The sequence below is a fragment of the Anomalospiza imberbis genome, chromosome 3 (genome assembly GCF_031753505.1).
Source record: "Anomalospiza imberbis isolate Cuckoo-Finch-1a 21T00152 chromosome 3, ASM3175350v1, whole genome shotgun sequence".
Classification (NCBI taxonomy): domain Eukaryota; kingdom Metazoa; phylum Chordata; class Aves; order Passeriformes; family Viduidae; genus Anomalospiza; species Anomalospiza imberbis.
Window position 1 is genome coordinate 2,881,661 of NC_089683.1, and position 20,738 is coordinate 2,902,398.

Here is a 20,738-nt window from a genome sequence, read left to right on the forward strand (position 1 = left end):
ATTCACAGTTGTAATATTTTGGCTTTCCAACACTGAACGAGGTTTTGTGACAGAAATAAATAAATAACACATGTCCAAGTGGGTTCGAGATAAGATTTTGGCACGTGGCACTTTTTGCCCTGAAGAACTGCACTCAATATTTATCATTTCGTGCCTGTCTGACCTGAAGAATATCTTGTCAAAGCAGAGAGAAATTGAATATTAAGTTGGCATTTAAGTCACACTGGGATTAATGCCCATGTTCCTACGAGCATCCCAAGCAAGCATGAGGGCTGGGAAGATGTCTTGAAGCTACAAAAAAATATTAAATAACAGGTCAGAGCAAGTGAAATTGTGAAAGCTTGAAGCACAAATTGAGTTTTTATCTGCAGCAGGGGAAAGCATCGTTTCTGCAGCCCCGCAGCTCCCTAGGAGAGGGGACATCCCACTCTGAGCCTGCACAGTTGGTCCTTGCACTTGTGAACTTGAGGATCCAGTTACAGGATGAAACCCGGCTTTGAACTTCTTGTGGTATTTTCCAGCTGGGGCCTCGACAAAACTGCACCAAGGTTTTCTGAAACCGAGTGCTTTGGCCGTGGAGATAAATGTCATCCTCACTTTTCAGCTGAGCACCACGAGTGGAGGGTGGGTGGTTTTTACCTCGGGCTGAGTCACGTGGAATTTGATTTAGAGGCATGGGATGAAGCCCATGGCCAGATGTGCACACTGCTGGGGATGGCAGGTGCCACCCAAAGCCAGCCCTTCCTCCTGCATCTCCTCTCTTGTGTCAGTCACCACTGGTTTTGGTAAAATTAAACAGCAAATCTTATAGGGGAAGGATCACACACCACTTTTTAATTTGTTCCAAAGAGGTGCCTGGTGCGTTTTAAGTGCAATCACACAGTTCTTGCAAGCTTTGCTCCAGTTTTCTACTCGGAATTAAGAATTCGTTTTAAAATCTGAAAAATCACTTTTTAAACCTTCCTTCACTTCTAATAGCCAAGGAGAAACCATATTTACATATAACCATTGCTACTTCCTGCGAAGTTCTTCCAAGGCAGAGACATCCTTAGAGCCCAGAGACCCTTCTCAATTTTGATGCTGTTGATCGGCGCTCTGGGAAGATGCGCGGGAGCAATAAATTCTCATGGCTCTCTACAAGTCCTGCCTCTGGACACTCCCTTTATGCTCCCGCCTGCTTCCTGCGCTGAATTACAGCGATGCAGCTCCTCTTGCACTGGCAACAAGCTCTACCTCAGTGTAATTACCCCACTGTGAATTCCTCGACAAGCCCTTTCCCTGGCTCAGGGTTCCACAATCTGTGGGAAGCATCTCCCTGGAGGGGCACAGCTTGGAGGGAGGATATTGTTTCCATTCACAGCTCTGGAAGATGCTAATTATGCTGGGAGGAAAGAGGGGGGGTGGCAGCTTTCACTTGGGAGGGACAGGCCGGGCAAATAGTTTGTGAAACGCCACCTTAACCCCATCTTGTAGGGAATTGTCTGCAGCTCTTTTCCCCCTTCCTAGTTACTGTAATGAGGGGCTGACTTCCCAGATTAGCTCTGGCTATTTAAATGCTAATTTAATTAACAAAACATCCTTGGAAGGGGGGGAGGGGGAAGCACTACTTGTCCCTCCCATTCATTTTATCGAGTTTCTGCGTGCGACACTGTTTTCATCAGGTTGAGGAGCCACAGTTATTGCTGTGCCCACCTGGTAGCGGCAGGGCTTGAACAGGGAAACAGGGATGTGGACGAGAAAAAACAGGTTCTTAATATTTTTTTTTTTAAAGCAACTAAATTTGATTACTTTTGTTTGGAAATACGTGGTTACAGGTGTCCTGCCCGGGGCGTGTGTTATCACCAGCCTGCCAGGGAAGAAGTTTCTGCTTTTATCTTGATGAAGGTACGAATGTTTCAGCTCTCAGGTCATCTAGAAAGAATTTTATCTCCGGGCAAGCCAGAAACCATGACAGTCCTTTGGATGTCCGTTCATCCAAACCACAACAAGCAACAAATCAAGGGCCTTTTATATCCACTTTTCCATTTGTTCGGAAAGAGAGGCATCAATTACGGATTTTCTTTAGACCTTCTTTGTGCCCATAAATCATTCAGGAGTTGGAAAACCAAACCAGGGGATCTTACCAGGGCTTAGTCAAACTTTGAAGCCCTCACCACTTTTGCAAAAAGTTCAGCACCTCTGGGACAGTCCTGAGATGCATCCAGGGCATCCAGCAGCTCTTCAGCACCTGCATTGATCAGATCCTCAGCACAAAATAGGTGGTGAAGGATTTAAAAAATAAAATATGTTGCGATTGTATATTTTTCATAGATTTTTGTTTTGTCCAGTCCCTGGGGTAATAGTGTTTCATCTGATTTAGTCTTCTGGTTTATCTTGCTTTTCAGCCTGAAGATATGAATGTATAAAGGAAGTAAAAATTTGGAGACATGAGAAGAAACAGAAAACATGTTATGAATTTATTTCTACTTTAATAGAGAAAGAAAGTGCCAAGGAAAACTGATATTAAGAACAGGTAAAAAAAATCTGGATAATACAAATGGATTTTTTCCAAATCAATTTTGTCAAAATTCTGCTTATTATAAAAATTTATTTGTTTCCAGAGGAATTGCTGAAGTTTCTCACGCAACACATTGTGCAAATGTACAGGTTCAGGAGATTCACCCCAATTTTTGCAAAGCACTTTCTGTGCTTTATTATTTTAATTGGAACTTTATACATTTGAAGGATTGATAGTTTCCAAGGCCATTAATAACTCTGAATTACACTGATCCTGAGATGGATTTTTAAAGGTATTTGTGTGTGACCTCCTGCCCTCACTGTGAAAAGAATCCCCAGATAAATAAACAAATCCTTGACATCTTCTTGCAGCAAAATAAAGCAGAGTAAAGCCCCAAACAAACTTTTTATAGACATCTCCCACTTTTTAAAAGTCATTCCAAAGTTCAAAGTCTTGGCTATAAATTTTATGGCATTATAGGATATGATGCTTATTCTTATGTTACCCAGAGGGAATCCCAGGCTTTCATATCTCCCTAAATCCCATCCATGCCCTGGTTATGGAAGGGGAATTCCTTAGAGCTGTGCTTTAATAGTGGAATTTAAACACAATTTTTACCTCTGGCAGCAACACAGGGTGAGGTAATATCAGCAATTTATGTCCTGGTAGAATGAGGCCCCTAATGAGAATTTTCTCCCCTTGTTGACTAAAAATTTTTGTTTTCCTTATCAGCTGCTCAGTTTGCTGATCCAGCCTATGCCAAGGCAACTGGTTTTATCTGTCATGTTGCATTTTATTGGAGTGGTTCCTTCCTCAGACAAAGATTCCACATTGGATTTCACCTGTGTGAGAATAAAATAGATTTTCTGTCCTAGGAGGAAATGGAGAATCTCCAGAGAGCTCAAAAAATACAAAATTTAGCAGGAGACCAGGTTTAGCTGTTGCAAGACAAGTTTGTTATCACAGAAAGGCAAACTCCCCCCAACACAAGGCAGTCACCAATACGCTGAAGAATGCATATTTAGGGAGTTGTGTAATGTTTGCAGCCTTTATCTCCTCTGATTCTGAGGCACAGACCTGAACTGCCTTGACTTCAAAGGCTGGAATGTGTTACAGCTTCATCTGCTCAATCATCTTCTTGCTGCAGAGGAGACACTTGCAAAAGCCACATTTTTGGGCTTTTTCACCCATCCCCACTTTCTCTCCTCATCACTTTCCCTCAGACACGTGATCTAAACCCAGATCTAAATTTTCCAGCTGCATTTACACAAATAATGATAAAAATGATTTAATGTGTTTTGCAAATAGCATTGCAGACCAAAGTGCCAGCTCCAGATCTCCCCAGATCTAATGAGTTGGTAATTCAATTTTGGAACCGTGAAATTGTGATAAGTGAGGGTGATGCTGTCACCAGTGGGAGCCGCAGGATTTTATTGATGAAAAAGGATTTTATCAGCCACCAAAAATTCCTTTCTGACTCCACAGGCAAGAGTGACACCCGGTGGCTGTGGAGCAAAATAAAACCAGCTCTGATTGCAATGTTCCCTTTTCCTCTCTTTGTTTAGTGCTCTTTTTTTTTTTTTTTTTTTTTTTTTTTTTTTTTTTTTTTTTTTTTTTTCCTGCTGATTTTAAAGGAAGAACTGGCACAGGGATTTACTTCTACCTCCTGTGCCATCCATCACCTGCTGGCACAGATTCCCTGGGATCTGGGTTCCACTGGGATCTGGATTCCCTGGGACCAGCTCCTTTGGGAGGAACCAGGAGAGCAAAGGGATGCTGGCACCCCTCCTGTGGCTCCCAAAACTCTGCAGCCAAGCAGGGAGGCACAGATGGGGCCCTGGCATCCTGAATTTGGGCAGAGGATTTCCACTGATCCTGCCACAGCCCTTCCCAAGTTTTGTCCGCGCTTGTGGTCATTAAGACATGAGATGGGATTTATTTTAACCATGTTTCATCTAAAATAACAAGATTAGCTCAGTTATTAGAGAGAAGGGGATACCTGGGAGTTCTTTTTTGCTTTGTGGCTGCTAGAGGTTGTTTATTACACACTAAAAATTATGGGACAAAAGGAATGAAACAGCATTTTTCTACTACTACTGTGGATGTAACCTGAATACCTTCACTAAGTGGTTATTGAATTGCATTGTGAATGGTTAAATACCACAAGGAGGATGCTAAAAAAAGAGATAAATTAGTAATCTTTCATGAAAAATGGGCTTTATTTGGCCTTTCATTTGGAATTACTAAACATGAAAATGGAAATGTCCAGGTAATTACATCACTCACTGAACTGTGGCTTTAATAAATGTCAAGAGTTGGCAGAGCCTTGCTCAGAGTTGGTGTCACAGGATCCCCTGGAAATGTGCCCATGGAACAAAACAGTGTTTGGCTCCTAAATCCGAGTTCCTGTGATGTTTCTGTGTGGGAGAGCCGTGATATTCCATGTTCCTTAAGGCACCCATCCCTATCTCAACGTGCAAAGAGAGGCAGCTCAGGTTGAGGTCTGAGCATTCCAGTTTGGCTTACTGGGAAGATAAAGCCCAGCTCTGATATTTGGATCTTGATGCTGGCTCTGCTCCCACTTCTCTGCTGCTGGATTTAGGAGCTGGGTGATGCTGTTTCTACCTGAAAACATGGAGCAGGGGAGGGTTGCTGGAGAGAGAGAGAGGTCTTGGTGCTCTGATCTCTCACTCATGGCTGGCTGCAAAATTAAGAAAATGAAGAAATATTGTCTCTCAATATGTGGGAACATCTGAGTGAAAATAATGAAATTCTCTCTTGAATGTAGTAGAAAGGAGCATCATTTTTGTGCCACTAAGTTTTTTGTGTTTTTAAATTGGCAAAGAACCACGTGATTATGAGCATTGCGTGTCCCCAAGTGCCACATCCACATAGCCTTAAACCCCACCAGGGATGGGGACTCCACCACTGCCCTGGGCAGTTGTGCCAGGAAGAAATTGTTCCCAATATCCAACCTAAACTTCCCCTGGCACAGCCTGAGGCCGTTTCCTCTCATCCTGTCCCTGTTCCCCGGGAGCAGAGCCCGATCCCCCCCGCTGTCCCCTCCTGTCAGGGAGTTGTGCAGAGCCACAAGGTCTCCCCTGAGCCTTCTTTTCTCCAGGCTGAGCCCCTTTCCCAGCTCCCTCAGCTGCTCCTGGTTCTCCAGCCCCTTCCCCAGCTGTGTTCCCTTCTTTGGGAAACATCCAAAACCTTTGGGAAACATCAAACATCCAAACCACCTTCTTCCATTGTCAAACAGCTTCACAGTTTCAACATAGCTCTCAGCATTCAGCAAATATTGGGTCAACAAACTGCATCTGGAGAAAGTAGCTCCAGAAAGAAAATGTCCTCCAGGCCCTTCTGTGCCAGGCTGCCCTTTGCCTTTTCCTTCTTTTCCATTCTCTTCTCCACATTCATCTCCCTTTTCCCTTCATGAAGCACTGGCACTGGTGAAGATGCAGCAAAACGGGAGTTTTCAGAATTTTTAGCTCAGAAATCCCCGCTCAGCCTCAACACAGAACCTCAGCATTCTGAGTTTCTCTGTTTCTTCCTCTCCCTTGTGAAGTGAAAATAACGAAAAGCCAAATAAAAGCATCAAAATGTGAAGCATCAGGAAGACTTAGCCAAGCTAACAAGTCCAAGGGCTGATGCAGATGTTGTGTTTGGGGACTCCTGTGGGAATGAGGCACTCATGGCTTTGCCAGATGCAGCCAACCTTCACAGCCTGCAGTTATCCCAGGGATCTCGTGTGGCATTAAAGATTTCACTGAATGTGCTCTGTGCTAAGTCACTGCTAATCTGTGATCAATTAATGAATTACCAGCATGAAAAAAAAAAGAGGGAAAGCTGTGATGCTCACCAAGAGTTAGTGGGAACTTTTTCCCTTGACTTGCACCGGACATCTTTTATTTCCAGTTTTACACATCCCTTTCTTGGCCATATTTTGACACCTCTGCTGTGTAGGAAGGGGCCATCCCTTACTATTCCAGCCCAAAACTCATCTTAGTTCATGGGTGATGCTGTGCATATCCCTTGGGGCAGTGCCTGGGTTAAAATAGGCACCTACAAGTGGAATATTCACTTGAATTAGCTAAACAAATCACCCTGCAGAAGGAGAGCACTGATTCACAGCAGAACCAGAAATACTGGAGTGGTGGATTTGAGACTGGCCAGGGCATGCCCAGATTTATCCCAAATCAGAATTTGTATTTAATGGTGTATCCCAGAGAAAGGATGGACCACTGAAGTCTCCGAGCCCTCTGCTCTATAGAAATGATGAATTTACACACTAATTCTTTCCCTAAATCTTCAATTCTTTCCATAACCAGAGCTGCTGGTGCTTTATCTCCACTTTGAGTCAGTTTTGGTTTTAATCCCAGCCTTCAGATCATTCTGTTTTCATGTTCTAAACTGCATTTTAGATAGATGAGACTGTTTGCTTCCCACTCCGAATTTTCTACAGAGATGCTCTGAAACTTGCTGAAGGCTTAGATAGGAACAGAAAGACACCTTTCTGTCCTACTTCAGCTCCTAAAAATGCAGGATCCAATCACGGAAAGGGTTGCAAAGCACTGGAAAAGGCTGCCCAGGGCAGTGGTGGAGTCACCTTCCCTGGGAGTGTTCCAAAAATGTGTGGATGTGGCCCTTGAGGATGTGGCTTAGAGGTGCCCATGGTGCTGGGCCTCATTGATGATATTTTTCAGCCTTAAAGATTCTATGGTTCCATGAGATCAGTAACCTCCCCTGTCTTTGCAGTGGGAAAGAGAAGGAAAAAAGAACCCGTAAGACAATTTTGCTTTTCTAGAATAAGTGTCAAAGATACATGGGATAAATCATCTTTTTGCTGATCTCTCTCTGGGGAACAGGGAGGCTTAGAGGGCCTAACTTATAGTTTGGTAAAGGGAAATGACTCCCACTCCAAACAACCTTTTCCATGTTTTAGGTTGCAGGTCTGGAATGATCCTTGTTTCTGTCTCTCCAACCATCCCAGGAATCAGTGGAGCTGCTTTTCTCCTGCCCTGCCAGCCCCAGGCTGGTTATCAGGGAGACGTGTGGCTCTGGGAACAGGTTGTTCCAGCTGCTCAGAGATGCTCAGTGCCCTGCCTGGTGTATTTCACAGGAACCTGGTGCTTCAGGAACTCATCCTGGCCCTCCTTTATGGCCTCCTGCTGTCAGAGGGCAGGGCTTGATGGGATTTTGGGAAGGAATTGTTCTCCAACAGGGTGGGGAGGCCCTGGCACAAGGTGCCCAGAGAAGCTGTGGCTGCCCCTGGATCCCTGGAAGTGTCCAAGGCCGGGCGGGACAAGGCTTGGGTCAGCCTGGGATGGTGGAAGGTGTCAGGGTTGGACTGAGATGAGATTTAATGTCCCTTCCCACACAAACCTTTCCATCATCCCGATTCTTTTCCAGACACTGATGTTCTCAGGCAGAAGGGGGAGCCCACACATTATTTTTTGTGTGTGATCCTTTCAAAGCAGCGACAAACCCATGAGAGCAGGAGGGATTTTGGAACACTGAGAGCTCCTCTTGGCTGGAGTTACAGCCACACACAACCAGGGGAAGGCAGGGCCTGACTGCTCTTATCTCTTCCTTTGCCACAATGAGAAATCGAGGAAGATTTGAATTCTAAACAACTTTATCTTGTGTCATCACATCAGCTTGAATGCCAGAAAACAGAATTTAATTAAGGACTTGTTAAACAAACAAAAATACAGAGGTAAAACAGAGCCTTTAGAAACAGAGTAAGTCATTGCAGCGTGACATTTATTTTTTGCTAATTTACTTACACACCCACTGGGAAACCAAATAAGTCATCTGTAGAGTGCTGCTGTGGTTATTTGTACAGAAGCAATGTGTCAGATGCTTCCCAAGGATTCACGGGAATGTTAAACCATTAAACCTGCTCTGGGCTTTTGTTGGGAACTCCTCTCTGGATGAGCAGCTGAATAAAAGCACTGGGGAGGCTTTTTCATCCCTGCCCAAACCCCCTTCAAATCTTTACTCAGCACAGAAGCTTCCAGGCATGTCGTTTGTCACAGAGCCTTCTCCAGCCTATAACCAACATTTTGATCCATGCCTGTGCATCCAGGGAAACCCCTGAGTTCATTTGAGCTCTGAGAACCCCCACAGTTCATCCCCCTGGGATGGGTTTATTGTTATTTTTCTCCAGTAAAAGGTTTGATTGCTCTTCCTGAGGAGTTTGAAAGCAAGGAGGTTCTTTTGATTCGTGGTTTTAGCACCAACTCTGAAATTCTTTACAGAATTCCAGAGTCATTTTGGTTGGAAAATACCTTCAAGACCATCAAGCTGTGACTGATCCCCACCTTGCCACCAGCCCAGAGCTCTGAGTGCCACATCCAGTCCTTCCTTGGACTCCAAACCTCCCTGGGCAGTTCCAATGCCTGAGCACCCTTTCCACGGAGATATTGTTCCTGCAAAGAAATTTTTCCTGACAAGAAATTCTTCCTGAGAGAAGGAATTAATAGCACTACCCACATGCTGGCTCTGTGTCAGAAATTTGGTTCCCAAAAAGAAATTAGAGACTGGGAAAATAATGTGCAGGTTTGGAGGGCTAAAGGAATCTGAGGCTGTAGCAGGAATTGGAGCTGAAAACCTCAGCTAAAGTCTGGTAGGAGACACCTTAAAAACTAGAATGAGAATTTGGAGAATACCTAATATAATCAGCCCAAGAATAGGAATTTAATTCTTAAGCTGAGGCATATATTAACTTTTACTTGAAACTGCAGTGGAAGCTTGGCCAAGAAAACATCCCATTAAACAGGGGAAGGTTTCAGCCTACATGGGGAGAAATCCTTCCCAGTGTTGGTGGTTTTGAGCCTGATGTAAAGTTAAACTCAAAAAGGTAAACTAGAAATCGTCTCAGGAAATGGTGTTTCTGTTCAAAGGATGAAAATCTGTCCATTGCACTGATGGAGATGATGTTCAGGAAGCAGGAATTCGGAGAGATGGAAAATACAAAAATACAAACGGAGTGCAACCCTACATGGAATTATAGAAATAGCAAAGGAAGGACAAAATTTTGAAAATAAAAAAAAAATGCCCCAAATACAAATTTAGGACAGAAAACTTTAGTAGAGAGGAGCTCCACTAAACAGTCCTGAAAAAAAAAGTATTCCTGTGGTGGATAGAAAGGAAAACAAATTTTCCCATAAGAATCATTGTTTAACAGAACAACTGAAATGCACAGGGACATTATCCGGCAGCTTAAAATCATTCCCACCCAAACCCCATCCCTGAACAGAGGCACAAGGCAGTAGAGGTGGTGTGATACTTAAATCACATAATATTGAATTATTTTAAATTGTACAGTTTCTGCAGCTGTACTCCAAACAACTGTGTCTTCATGGATATTTTAATACAAATAAATTATTATCTTAGAAATAAATTGCCACCAATTGCCAAAATAATTTGGTGGCAGGAGGGTGAGGGACAGAAAACGTTTGATGACAGCAGTCAGGAGAGCAGGGTATCAAATGATTGTCAGGGAATCTGCAAAACACTGGGAAGGGAAGAGATGGAGAGAAGGGTATTCCTGTGCTCTTCAAGAGAAAAACTGTAACAGAAAAAAACAGAAGAGGAAAGGTTTGTGTGCATAGCTAAATATATTTTAAGAAATCTGTAGTCTGAAGGGGCATAAATCCATTTGCTTATGATGCTAATTCTGGATTAGAAACACAAATGCTAGGGATTCACATAAAATTAAAATGTTTACTCTGAGGGGACTGCATAGTTTAAAGCCTTTGCAGCTCAGAATAATGTAGATGTGGTGTTAAAATAGACATAAAAAGGGCAGTACCCTTAGGGAAGTTGCTCCTCATCCAGTGAGGAATTCTTTATATAACAAGAATGGATATCCTGGAGGGGGCTGGAGTCCATCCAGCCCAGAATTCTGTCTCAAAGAGTGGAGACAGGGAACAGCAGAGAACAAGGTGCATGGATCTGATCCTGCTTCCCAGCCTGGAAATGTGATTCCCATATACAAACTCCAGTGGGTTGGGAAAGAGAGAGACACCTTCTACATGGGGGGAAAAGGAAGGAGGATTTTCAGTGCTCAAGCAAAACTGGAAAAACCCAGCTGGGGAGGCCTTGGAGGAGCAGGCAACATCCATGGCTGAGCACTTCCCTGGGCATGGAGACATTCCTATTTTAAATTGTTCAGGCTGTATGGAAAGTTTTCCCTGCCTGTGTCCCTGTAGGTTACAGCAGCAGAGCTCTATAGGCATAACTTTAGGAAATTCAGATTTCTATTGGCAAAACTGTAGTCTGGCCTAGTGAAGCTGTACAGACTAGGAGTGATTTTTGAAGATTCCCTCTCCAAATAAGCTAATTTATCCAGGCTTCTCTGCACTGGAGCTGGCAGCTGTCCTTCCCAACCATGACTCTCCAGCAGGGGCTGCATTTCCCTAGGATGTCCCAGGACCTAATGTTGTGGCTGACCTTGGATTACACCCTCATGACATATGGGTCCCAGAGCCGGTGTGCTTGGGACCAGTTGGACTGCTGTGGTGGGAACAACATCCCTGGAAGTGTTCCAGTGGTGTGGATGTGGCACTTGGGGATGTGGTTCAGTGGTGAACAGGGCAGTGCTGGGGGAATAATTTGACCTGATGATCTTGAAGGGCTTTTCCAGTTTTGATGGCTCTGTGAGCCCATCATCAGTGCTGGGAACCTTTTGGGAGCGAGGTCTCAGATGCTCTGGGGGAATTCCATCCGTGGCCCCACAGACATCAGCAGCAGTGGCCCTTCCATTCTCCTGCTCCTGTGCTCCCTCTCCAGTGCTGAGGAGTTGCTAAGCAGCCTCCATCCATCCATGCAGCAACCAGCAGCACCACCAGCATCAGGACACTGTGGCGTGGCCATTTTGTCCTGCAACAATGATTCCACCTGGGAAAACCCCACCCTTCCCCTCCCAGCCAACAGCAACCTCAGCTTTGCAGCAGTAAACAGCTGGGAGACGGATGGAGCTGGCCTTTCCAGGAAGAACCTCTGCTTTGGCTCACAGGGAGGCATTTAGGATGGAGAGGATTTCCATCAGCAGGAGCAAAATGGGACATTTGTAGGTCCAGCCCTGGCCCCCACGTGTGTGATCACAGAGCTGTGGAATAGTTTAGTTTGGAAGGAGCCTTTAAAGATCATCCAGTCCAGTCCCCAGCAGTGGACAGGGACATCTTCAAGTAGATCCGTTTGCTTGAATTCCCATGCGACCTGGCCTTGAAATGTTTATGGGGATGGGATCTACTGCCTCTCTGGGAAACCTCTATCAGTGCCTCACAACCCTCATAATAATAATAAAAAAATCTTCCTTATATCTGGTCTAAATCACCTGGTTTTTACTTTAAAACCATCACCCTTTGTCCTGTAGCAACAACCCCTAATAAAAAGTTTGTCCCCATTTTCCTTATAAGCCATGGGAAGTGATGGGAAAGGTCAGGCAGGGACAGAGTGAGAGCTGGACAGGGGAGGACTTTGCCTGGCTCCCAAAAAACCCTCCAGGGGCAGAGAGACCTCAGGAGTGACCGAGGTGTTGGATATGTCCATCCAACATCTGTGCAGCTTTAGCATCCTAAACATGTGGCTCACCTGACAACTCTTCATTCCCAAGGCTTGTTTTCCCATAAAAAGTAAAAAGCTTTGGCTACAGGGATGAAGTCACGGATATTTATGGCAGCTTTTCTTTAAAAGTAGGAAATTGTAGTTGTGTTTCTCCAACTGGAAAATATTGTGGAGATTTTTTTCCTTGTACTGCCTCCTTCCAGCCCTGCAGCCCCTCAGTGATGTTGGAAGGGCATTGCTTTCCACAAAGATTTTCAGGAATATTTAACAAGCGGATGGATTGCTCGGAGCCAGCACTTTGGGGAGCCGTACAGGTATTTTTGGTGTGGTTTCCTTCGTGCATCGCTTGCATCCATCCTTCCCCAAGCCTCCCGCCTTCCTCCGCGCAGTTTCGAGTTGCTTCTCCTCCCCGAAGGCTGCAGGGATTTTCCGAGTCCCTCTCCCGGCGCTGAGCCCCCCTCTAGCGGCTGCCGCTCTGGAATGCTGGAATGTCGAGGGATGCGCCGCACGCTCAGCAATGGCCAGCGGTGCCAAAATCAGGTCCAGTGTCGGAGGCCGGTGGTTCCTGCGGGATGGGGATCAGCACCCACAGCACATCCCCCCCAGCTTGTGCCGTGCCCCGGCTGTGCCGGGTGGGCTTCGGCCGCTCTGTTGCGATTCCTGCTGCTCCTCCGTCGGGATGAGCTGTTTGCCATGCCGCATTTGCTGTCCCGATCCGCAGGGAGGGGTGGGAATGGGAAGAGCCGTGTCAGGTCAAGGGCGCTTCTCCTGCCCGGCGGTTTTGCCTTGCCAACAGTTTGGATTTATCCAGACCAGACATGCCAGGGGAAAAGCTGGCTTTATTTGAAATCTCATTACGGCCCCTCTGCATTTCATCATCCTGCAGACGCTCTCTGCTGCAGCATCACTCCAGCAGGAATTGCAGGGGAAGCCTCCACGCCTGGTGGGAAGGGAAAAGTGCTGCAGGACTCCCAACATCTCCACTCCTCCATCCCCGTGGAGCTCAGCCTGCAGGAATGACCCTGCAGCCCTTCCTGGGGTTGAACCACCAAACCTGGCACCAGCAGTGGGGGTTTCTGGCCAGCTGGAGGATGTTGTGCAGGTGTTGGGAAGATTGGGGTGCAGGGGAGCATTTCCTCCTGCTTGGGGACCACCAGAGCAGCACATCTGAGCCTCCCCAGGGGGAATATCCAGAGGTGTGCGAGGCACTGCTCATCCGAGAGCCACAGATCCAGGCCTATGAAAGCAGGAATGGCTTTGGAAACCCAGGGTGATTATTTCAATGTAAACATCACTAAATCTGCTGTTGATGGTGTTAACAAAACCCATCCAGACTGAATGGAGCAATCAGTCTTGATATCCATCCCCAAAACGCTTCTCCCAACAAGCAGCACATGCCAGGAATGATTTCTGACTGATGAAAACTCAGGTTGTCACTGTCTTTTATGATCATGGATCTTCCCTGGGTTATCTTGGTTCCAATCTTCCAATCTCAGTCTCAGGACTGTTCCTTTGGCTGATTAAAGGACAACCATTTGTTAATTACTGACCAAAATTTTCAGCACTCATTGACACATTTTGGTTTCGCTCAGCTTGACTATTAAAGTAAACTGGAGGCACGAGGATTTGGAGCCCAGAAACTCCCTCTGGTCTGGGGCTGATCCCTCAGGGTGTTTGGGGTGTGATACAAAACATGAGCACAAAATATTCACATTGAATATGGAAACCTCTATTTTAACACTGAAATGTGGCATCAGCAGCACATTTGCCACCTTCCAGCTCAGTTATTTCCCTACATCACAGCCAGGGATTTATAGGAAGCAGATCTGGGCAGTAATTAGGATAATTTAAACTGGGATCTCAACTGGATTTCAACTTTAGGCTGGGATTTCCAAGCAGTGCTATAGGGGAGGAGGAGATCCCTGTCCAAAGGGATGTGTCACTGCTCAGATGGAGCAGAAGATGCCAGTTCAACGTGACAATCCCAACCCCCTTGTCCCTCTTGAAGGTCACTGGGGACATAATGGGTAGAGAACAGCTCCTTTTATGCCATGTGAGATATTTATATATCTAAAGGCTGCTGGTCACTGGGAAGCTGCCCAAGACTTTAATGGTTTAATTGCTGTTTCCTGTATGTTCCCCTCTCTGTTGTTCATCACAGATGACAATTGTGGTTTCATGTCCACAGGGCTGGGCTGGGCCTCCCTGGGAATCTCATCTCCTTGTGCAATTACTGCTCCTGGATATCTCTGGGTATGTCCTTGAAATCTCCCCCCAAATAAAATCATCCATAAAAACCTTATTTCCTAGTGGGAACTCCTACAAGAATATGTTGGTCCCTTATTTACCCTGAGGTATAAAGGAGGGATGTAGCAGAGATCTGCACATCCTCGAAATAACCCATAAAACTGCTGGGGTGAGACCAGGATGGACAGGATGCACAACAAAAACCAGGGGTGGACCAGAAAACAAGCACATTTTGGGTACTCTGGGACTGTCTGGTGGTGCCACAGAGCTGCATTAGTGCAAAACAAGGCACAATTAGATCTTCTCAGCCTGGCAGATAAATACACCATTTGCTCCACCCTGATATTGATCCTGAAATAAAACCATGCTGCACTCCACTCCCACTGCCATTATCTTCAACCCCAAACTCCCAGAAAACCCAGCAAGAAACCCCCGGATCACAAAATTGCTTCCAACTTCTTGATTGTATTTTTAGTGCTCTTTCTTTTAAGCTGCTCGAGTATACCCAGCTCATCCCTCAAAGCTTTTGGACACTGAGGTTTTTAAGAACTGAGTTTTGCCTTTGGGGCCAGGGGCTTTAGGGAAAACAACATATATCTGCGTGGATATGCATTCCTACAGATATTTATACCTTCATAAAATGGTAAAATTACATGAGCTGGTGACACGAGAATCTCTGTGAGAGGGTGACAAATCACCTACACCCAATGCAGCAGGGACTGACGTGAGAGGGCAAAGGTTGGCTGGATCATTTGAGCTGATCCCTTGTGGGTTTCACACATGAACCCCCCTTCCAAGCCTGGAAACACTAGGATACTCCCTGAATTTGGGCTGGGCTGCAGCCAAGGACTGGATGTTTGTTTTAAATCACAGAGGTTTTCCCTGCTATGCTTTAAAAGCTGATCCTGGACTCAAGTCGTGCCAGGATGAATTTTATCAGTGATAGGAGGGAGAACCTGACAAAAAGGTTCATAAATCTTTCAGGACATTAAAAAAAAAAAAAAAAAAAAAAAAAAAAAAAAAAAAAAAAGGAGGTCTCTTCTCCCCTGGGAATTTTAACAAAGGGGGTTGCCCTGGGATTGAGTCTGTGCCCATCACATACCTCTGGTTATTTCACCTTCTGGCACTTTCTCCTCCAAAGCTGCCATTGATACTCAGGAAATCTCCTGGAAAAAGCTGCTGGGAATTGTGTTTGTGTGTGGGACTGGTGCCACCTCTGCCACGGCTACTGCTGACCTTGCTCCACAGGCTGCTCCTTGGGGAAAGGTCAGGGCATCAGGACCAGGTAATCCCAGCCCAGGGAGCTGCTCCCCTGCCATGGCATCACAGGAAGGATCTGAGCCTTCATATTTAATGCACGAGGAGCACTGGGCTGATCTTTTTATAGCTGGTGCTCTCAGACTTTGTTTTATTTTAATTGTTTGGTAATAAAGGGTTTGAAATTTGGGGTTGGGTCCCCAGGTTGGCAGGAGAGGTCTATAGGATCAAAATCTGGAGTTAGAGCTTTGCTGGACCCAATTCCTTATCCTGAGGACCAGGGACCACTGGGGACCCCATGGACCATAGAATCACAGATCGGTTTAGGTTGGAAGGGACCTTTAAAGGTCACCTAGTCCAGCCCCCTGCGAGGATTTGGGACATCTTCAGCCAGAGGGTGGCTCCTTGTCTGGAATATGCTGGAGCCAGGCAGGGAATGATGATGGAATGATGATGGAATGGTGGATTCAAGCTCCTTTTTCACTGGAGTGCACCTCCAGCTTCCCTTTCCCTGAAACTAAAGAAAGTATTTTGGATTAAACTCTGATTTTGAGCTGATAGGTTTTGTTGCAGAAGAATGGGAATCTGGGGGTCTGGAGCATACGCTCTGGTTTGCCAGTGATGTGCTGGCTGGAAAGTTTTCCCTCTGTTAAATCCATGTATAATTCTCCTTGTACCTTGCTGGATTCGGCCACCAGCTTGGAGATCTACTTGTACCATCCTTCAGTGGGTTAAAAACTGTCAGCTTTCCCTCCCCAGACACTATATTGCCCTTTCTTCTCTGCTGATTTTGGCCTTGCTAATTTTAAAGTGAAATCCTTGAATCCCATACAGTGCTCCTGAATTTTAACCCCTGGCCCATGGATGGTCACAAGGCAGCTCTTATGATATAGAGATTTTTCACACCACACAAATGAGGCAAGAAAGAAAGAGATGGGAACTGGGAGTTATTTTTAAGGGCATTTCAGGTGTCACCTCTCTTTTCCATTGGCTGCCAGTGAAGGAAGTGGCACACAAAGAGTCTTTGGGATTTTAATTGTCATTTCCAGGTTAGCTGGACTGATAGACTGATGTTAGGGTGGAACAAGACCTTTGGATCTCACTTGCCCCAGCCCCAGCTGGTCCTTAGCTATTCTTTTTAGGCAATTTTTTGCTTGAAAAAAGTTTTTTTCCAAGAATGATGAGAAATACTGGGCTCTAACCCAGCCCCTTGTCCCAAGGCAGGATCAAGTGTTTTCTCCTGTCATTCCTGTCACACATTTCTCTACCTTGGTATTCAAACCTTCAAGGAGCAGGGAGTCCCTCCTGGTTGCAGGTAATCCATCCCACACTAAACTAATCTCAAAAGGAGGATCTCCCCTGGTAGCAGGAAAAACTCCCACTATCAACAGAATCAAACAATATTTATTTTATTGGCTGTATCAGTCACTGACCCAGATTTTGTCTGGGCTGTTGGGATCGTTAACTCTGTGCTAATGAGGGCAGTGTTAAGAGGATGCTGCACTGGGGAGTGATAAGGAGAGGATGGAGAGGTAAATCCAGGTCCCTCCTAGGTCTAGAGTTAATCACTGCTCTAGGGCCTTTTCCCACTGTGAATCACTTCCCATCACATCACTCCATGTGAACCAACCCCGGGCATTTCCCCTCTCCCCAGGAAAATCTGACCAGAGAAATTCCTTGACGTACTGCAGAGTGGTGAGGGAAAGGAGAAGAAAATGCAATATAATGGGCCACAATATGGTGCTACCTATAAATACTTTACTAGGAAAGGTATGCAACTGGTATTTTGAACAAATCCCCAGCCACAGTTTTAATAAAGTGCCTTTAGCTGCCACTCTGCCGTGTTTAAATCTAATTCCAGTTGTCAGTCAAATCCCTGCGTGTTATTAACCTATGGGCATAATTGCCTATTCCAAGTCTGCAGCTCTAAGAGGCTTCATGTATGATTGTAATAAATGAAATAACTTCTATGATTCCAACTCCTCGCTGAACACATTGACACTGGAAATTACACATGCACACGCATCACTTTTGTCTCTCCTTGGATGAGAGCTTCTCGGAGCGGCTGTGGCTGCGGAGGAAGGCCTGGGTGAGCAGGGAAATGACTGAGCCTTGCATTAGCTCATCCCTACAGCTGGTGCCACACGGAAGCACTTGGTCTGAAAAGGCAAAGTCTCCATAAAAATAAGCGAATGTTCATAGAATTGCCACCATGTGCATCAACAGCAGAGAAATCCTCCTGTGCTGCTGTGGCCTAAGGGATTTCTATCAGATTTTAGTCCCTAACCTCTTCCCTCCTCCCCACCACGTTGTATTTTGTGCCTGTAGGAGGAATTGATGCTGCAGGAGCCCTTGGCTTGTTGGTTTATTTTTCAGTGCTCACCACTGGGGCAAGGGGAGTGTGAAATTCAAAAGGCAGAGGCAGCATCTTCCAGCCTTTTTCTTCTGCCAAAAAAACACAGCAGAAGTGAAGGGTCGCTGGCCACTAAAGGATGTAGGTGCTGTGAGTAACCTAAAGTATCATCTCAGCTTCTCTGGTTATGGCCCCTCAAACAGCAATTTATTGTTCAGTCTCGATAAATGAAGGTTCTGGAAAGGCCTTAGAATCCCTTCCAGGGGATAAAGGGCTCCATGTGGGGGACTTGGGAAAAGGGATGGAGGGACAGGACACAGGGAATGGTTTCCCACTGCCAGAGGGCAGGGATAGATGGGATATTGGGAGGGAATTCCTCCCTGTGAGGGTGGGGAGGCCCTGGCACAGGTTGCCCAGAGAAACTGTGGCTGGCCCTGGACCCCTGGAAGTGTCCAAGGCCAGGCTGGACAGGGCTTGAAGCCACCTGGGATAGTGGAAGGTGTCCCTGCCCATGGCAGGGGTTTGGAATGAGATGCTCTTCCAGGTCTTTTCCAGCCCAAACCATCCTGTGACTGTGTGAGGTTATGAATCCATCCAATCTTGTTGAGGAGCCCTGGATCTCCCCTCCAACTGCAGTGCAGCCATGGGAATCTCTGTTCTTTCTTCATCCTCTGGAATATGGGACCTTGTGCATCAGATCAGCCCCATTCCCACCTCGGGGGCTCCCTTTTCCCCATGTGCAGTGATTTCTTTGGCTCTGCAGAGCAAAGCAGGCAGGAATCACTCCAGGCACTGGGATACCACAGCAGCACCCCCGCCTCTTAACCACAGCACCACCAGGGACCGTGAGCACACACAACTGTGCAAGTGCCATGGGAACATTGGCCTGGCATTCCCAGCCACGCAGGGAGTGCTGGACCCACCTTCCAGCTCCAGGGTGAGATGTGGCTCCCCTTTCTCCCAGCCTCTGCACCGGGCAAAGCTCACTGGCTTTGCTCCTTCGGGTTCTCGTGGTCGCACCGCGCATCTCCGCGGTGCTGATCTATCGAGGCCTTTCAGCACAGCTCCTGAAGGGAATTAACCTAATGGCTGGTCCACTCTGGGCATTTGGGAGAAATGTATTTTGAGGGAATGCTTTGAGATGTCTCAAGACAGGGTGGCCTCGTTGCGTGGAAGGATCAGTGAAGCGTCGTACCCGCTCCTCAGGGTGCCACGCTCAGCCTCCCTGTTTGACCCCTTAATTTCCAGTAGTGATGTCACTGAAATCCCTGCTCGTGGTTGCGCTGCCGGGCTAAATTTAGAGTGTTTGAGATGATTTGTGACTCTGTTGCTGGGGGGAGGCGGGGCGGGGGGGGATGTCGGGGAATGACATGTGAGTCCTGTGTCATTGAGGCTCTTTTGGGCTTTAGAGACAGTGGAGTGGAGTGCGGAGATGACAGCGCTGTCCAGGAAGAGCAGGGAGGAAAAAGGAGATGGGACTCTCGGCCCTTTTTATAGTATAACCAATTTAATCGAGCTCGTTGCTTAGCTGAGACATTAAGAAAGGATTTTCCCCTCGAAACCTGATTTGATTTCCCAATAAAACGCCCACTTTGACTGCTGCTGCTAGGAGATGTGTTGGCTTTTGGTTCATGGAGGTACACGGCATAAAAATAAATGGAAAAAAGGAGCTGGATGCAGCGGGAATACGAAGCAAAAGATCTTTCTACATGGAGACAATCATCCTGCTTGGGGCTGGGTGAAGAGTGGGGTTGGCACTCGACAGAGATCTGGAAATGAGGGAAATAGAGGAATTTCCCACATCTTCCATTCCACCTCCCCGCTGGAGCCAGAGCATCTCCGGCCCAACCAGCACTGCAGTGGCGAGCGAATCGGTCAGGGGTGGGCGTGGGCAGCGAGAAATAAAACCGGCACAAAATCGCAGATGGAAGGATCTTTGCTCCCCACGAATCCTCTCTATCCACCCCTTCCCTCTGCCCACGGGATGGGTGCCCTGGGGTCCTTGTCCCTGGCCCCTTCTAGCGCACGACCTTGAGGGCCAGACGCCTGAAGGTTATTTGGGGGCATTGCTGTGTTAATCAAAGCTGCTTAATTCCCCCCATAATCCAAGTGGGGATGGAGCCTGGCAGGTCCCTGCCGTTATGTTTACATCGGACTGCGGGTGGAGGGAGGAAGGAGGGGACAGGGAGGGAGGGGGGAGCTGACGTGCTTGGAATAAAACCTTGCCACCTCCTCCTCCATCCCTCAGCAAAAAAAATCAAACGCATCTGTCCACCCCCCCCCCCAGCCCCCCTGCGCCAATTCCCTTCCCAAAGTGTCCACCCCAAAGAGGAGGGGCCGCACTGCAGCTCATCTCAAGGGGGCAAAGGTCTTGGAGGAACCCCCGGCCTGATTTATTCAGGGCACAGCAATATTTCTTGGGATTAGTATTAATAAGAGCCTCCTGCCCCCTCCTCTCCATCCCTCTGGGCTGAGCCCGAGGGAGGCAGCCGGGCCCCGCCGGGGGGTACCAGGCCTTCGGATGCACCGTGATGGCGTCTCTTCATCCCGGCCATTTTGCAAGACAGAAAACAGGTTGTGTATTTATTTGGGGTTATTTAGGTCTTGTTTTCCTCTCCCATGCCACAGCTTTAAAAGAAAATCCATCCTGTTTGTGAGGGCCGGGTGCTGTGGGGCCGGCGGTGCCGCAGGGGGATGCTCGGCACAGAGTGCGGCATGGCAGGGATCTGCCTGCCAGGATGGGGGCAATCCCAAAGAGAAGGCACCTCAAATCTCTTTCTTTTCCCCCCTTTAATTCACTACACAGGAGCC

At 46.8% G+C, this 20,738-nt stretch overlaps 1 protein-coding gene across 1 annotated transcript in view; it reads left to right on the forward strand.

Annotated features, from left to right (window-relative positions):
- Positions 1 to 20,738, forward strand: part of LOC137470132 (serine protease 55-like) — a 371,058-nt gene that overhangs the window by 48,460 nt on the left and 301,860 nt on the right. The gene's annotated exons all lie outside the window — the stretch shown is intronic.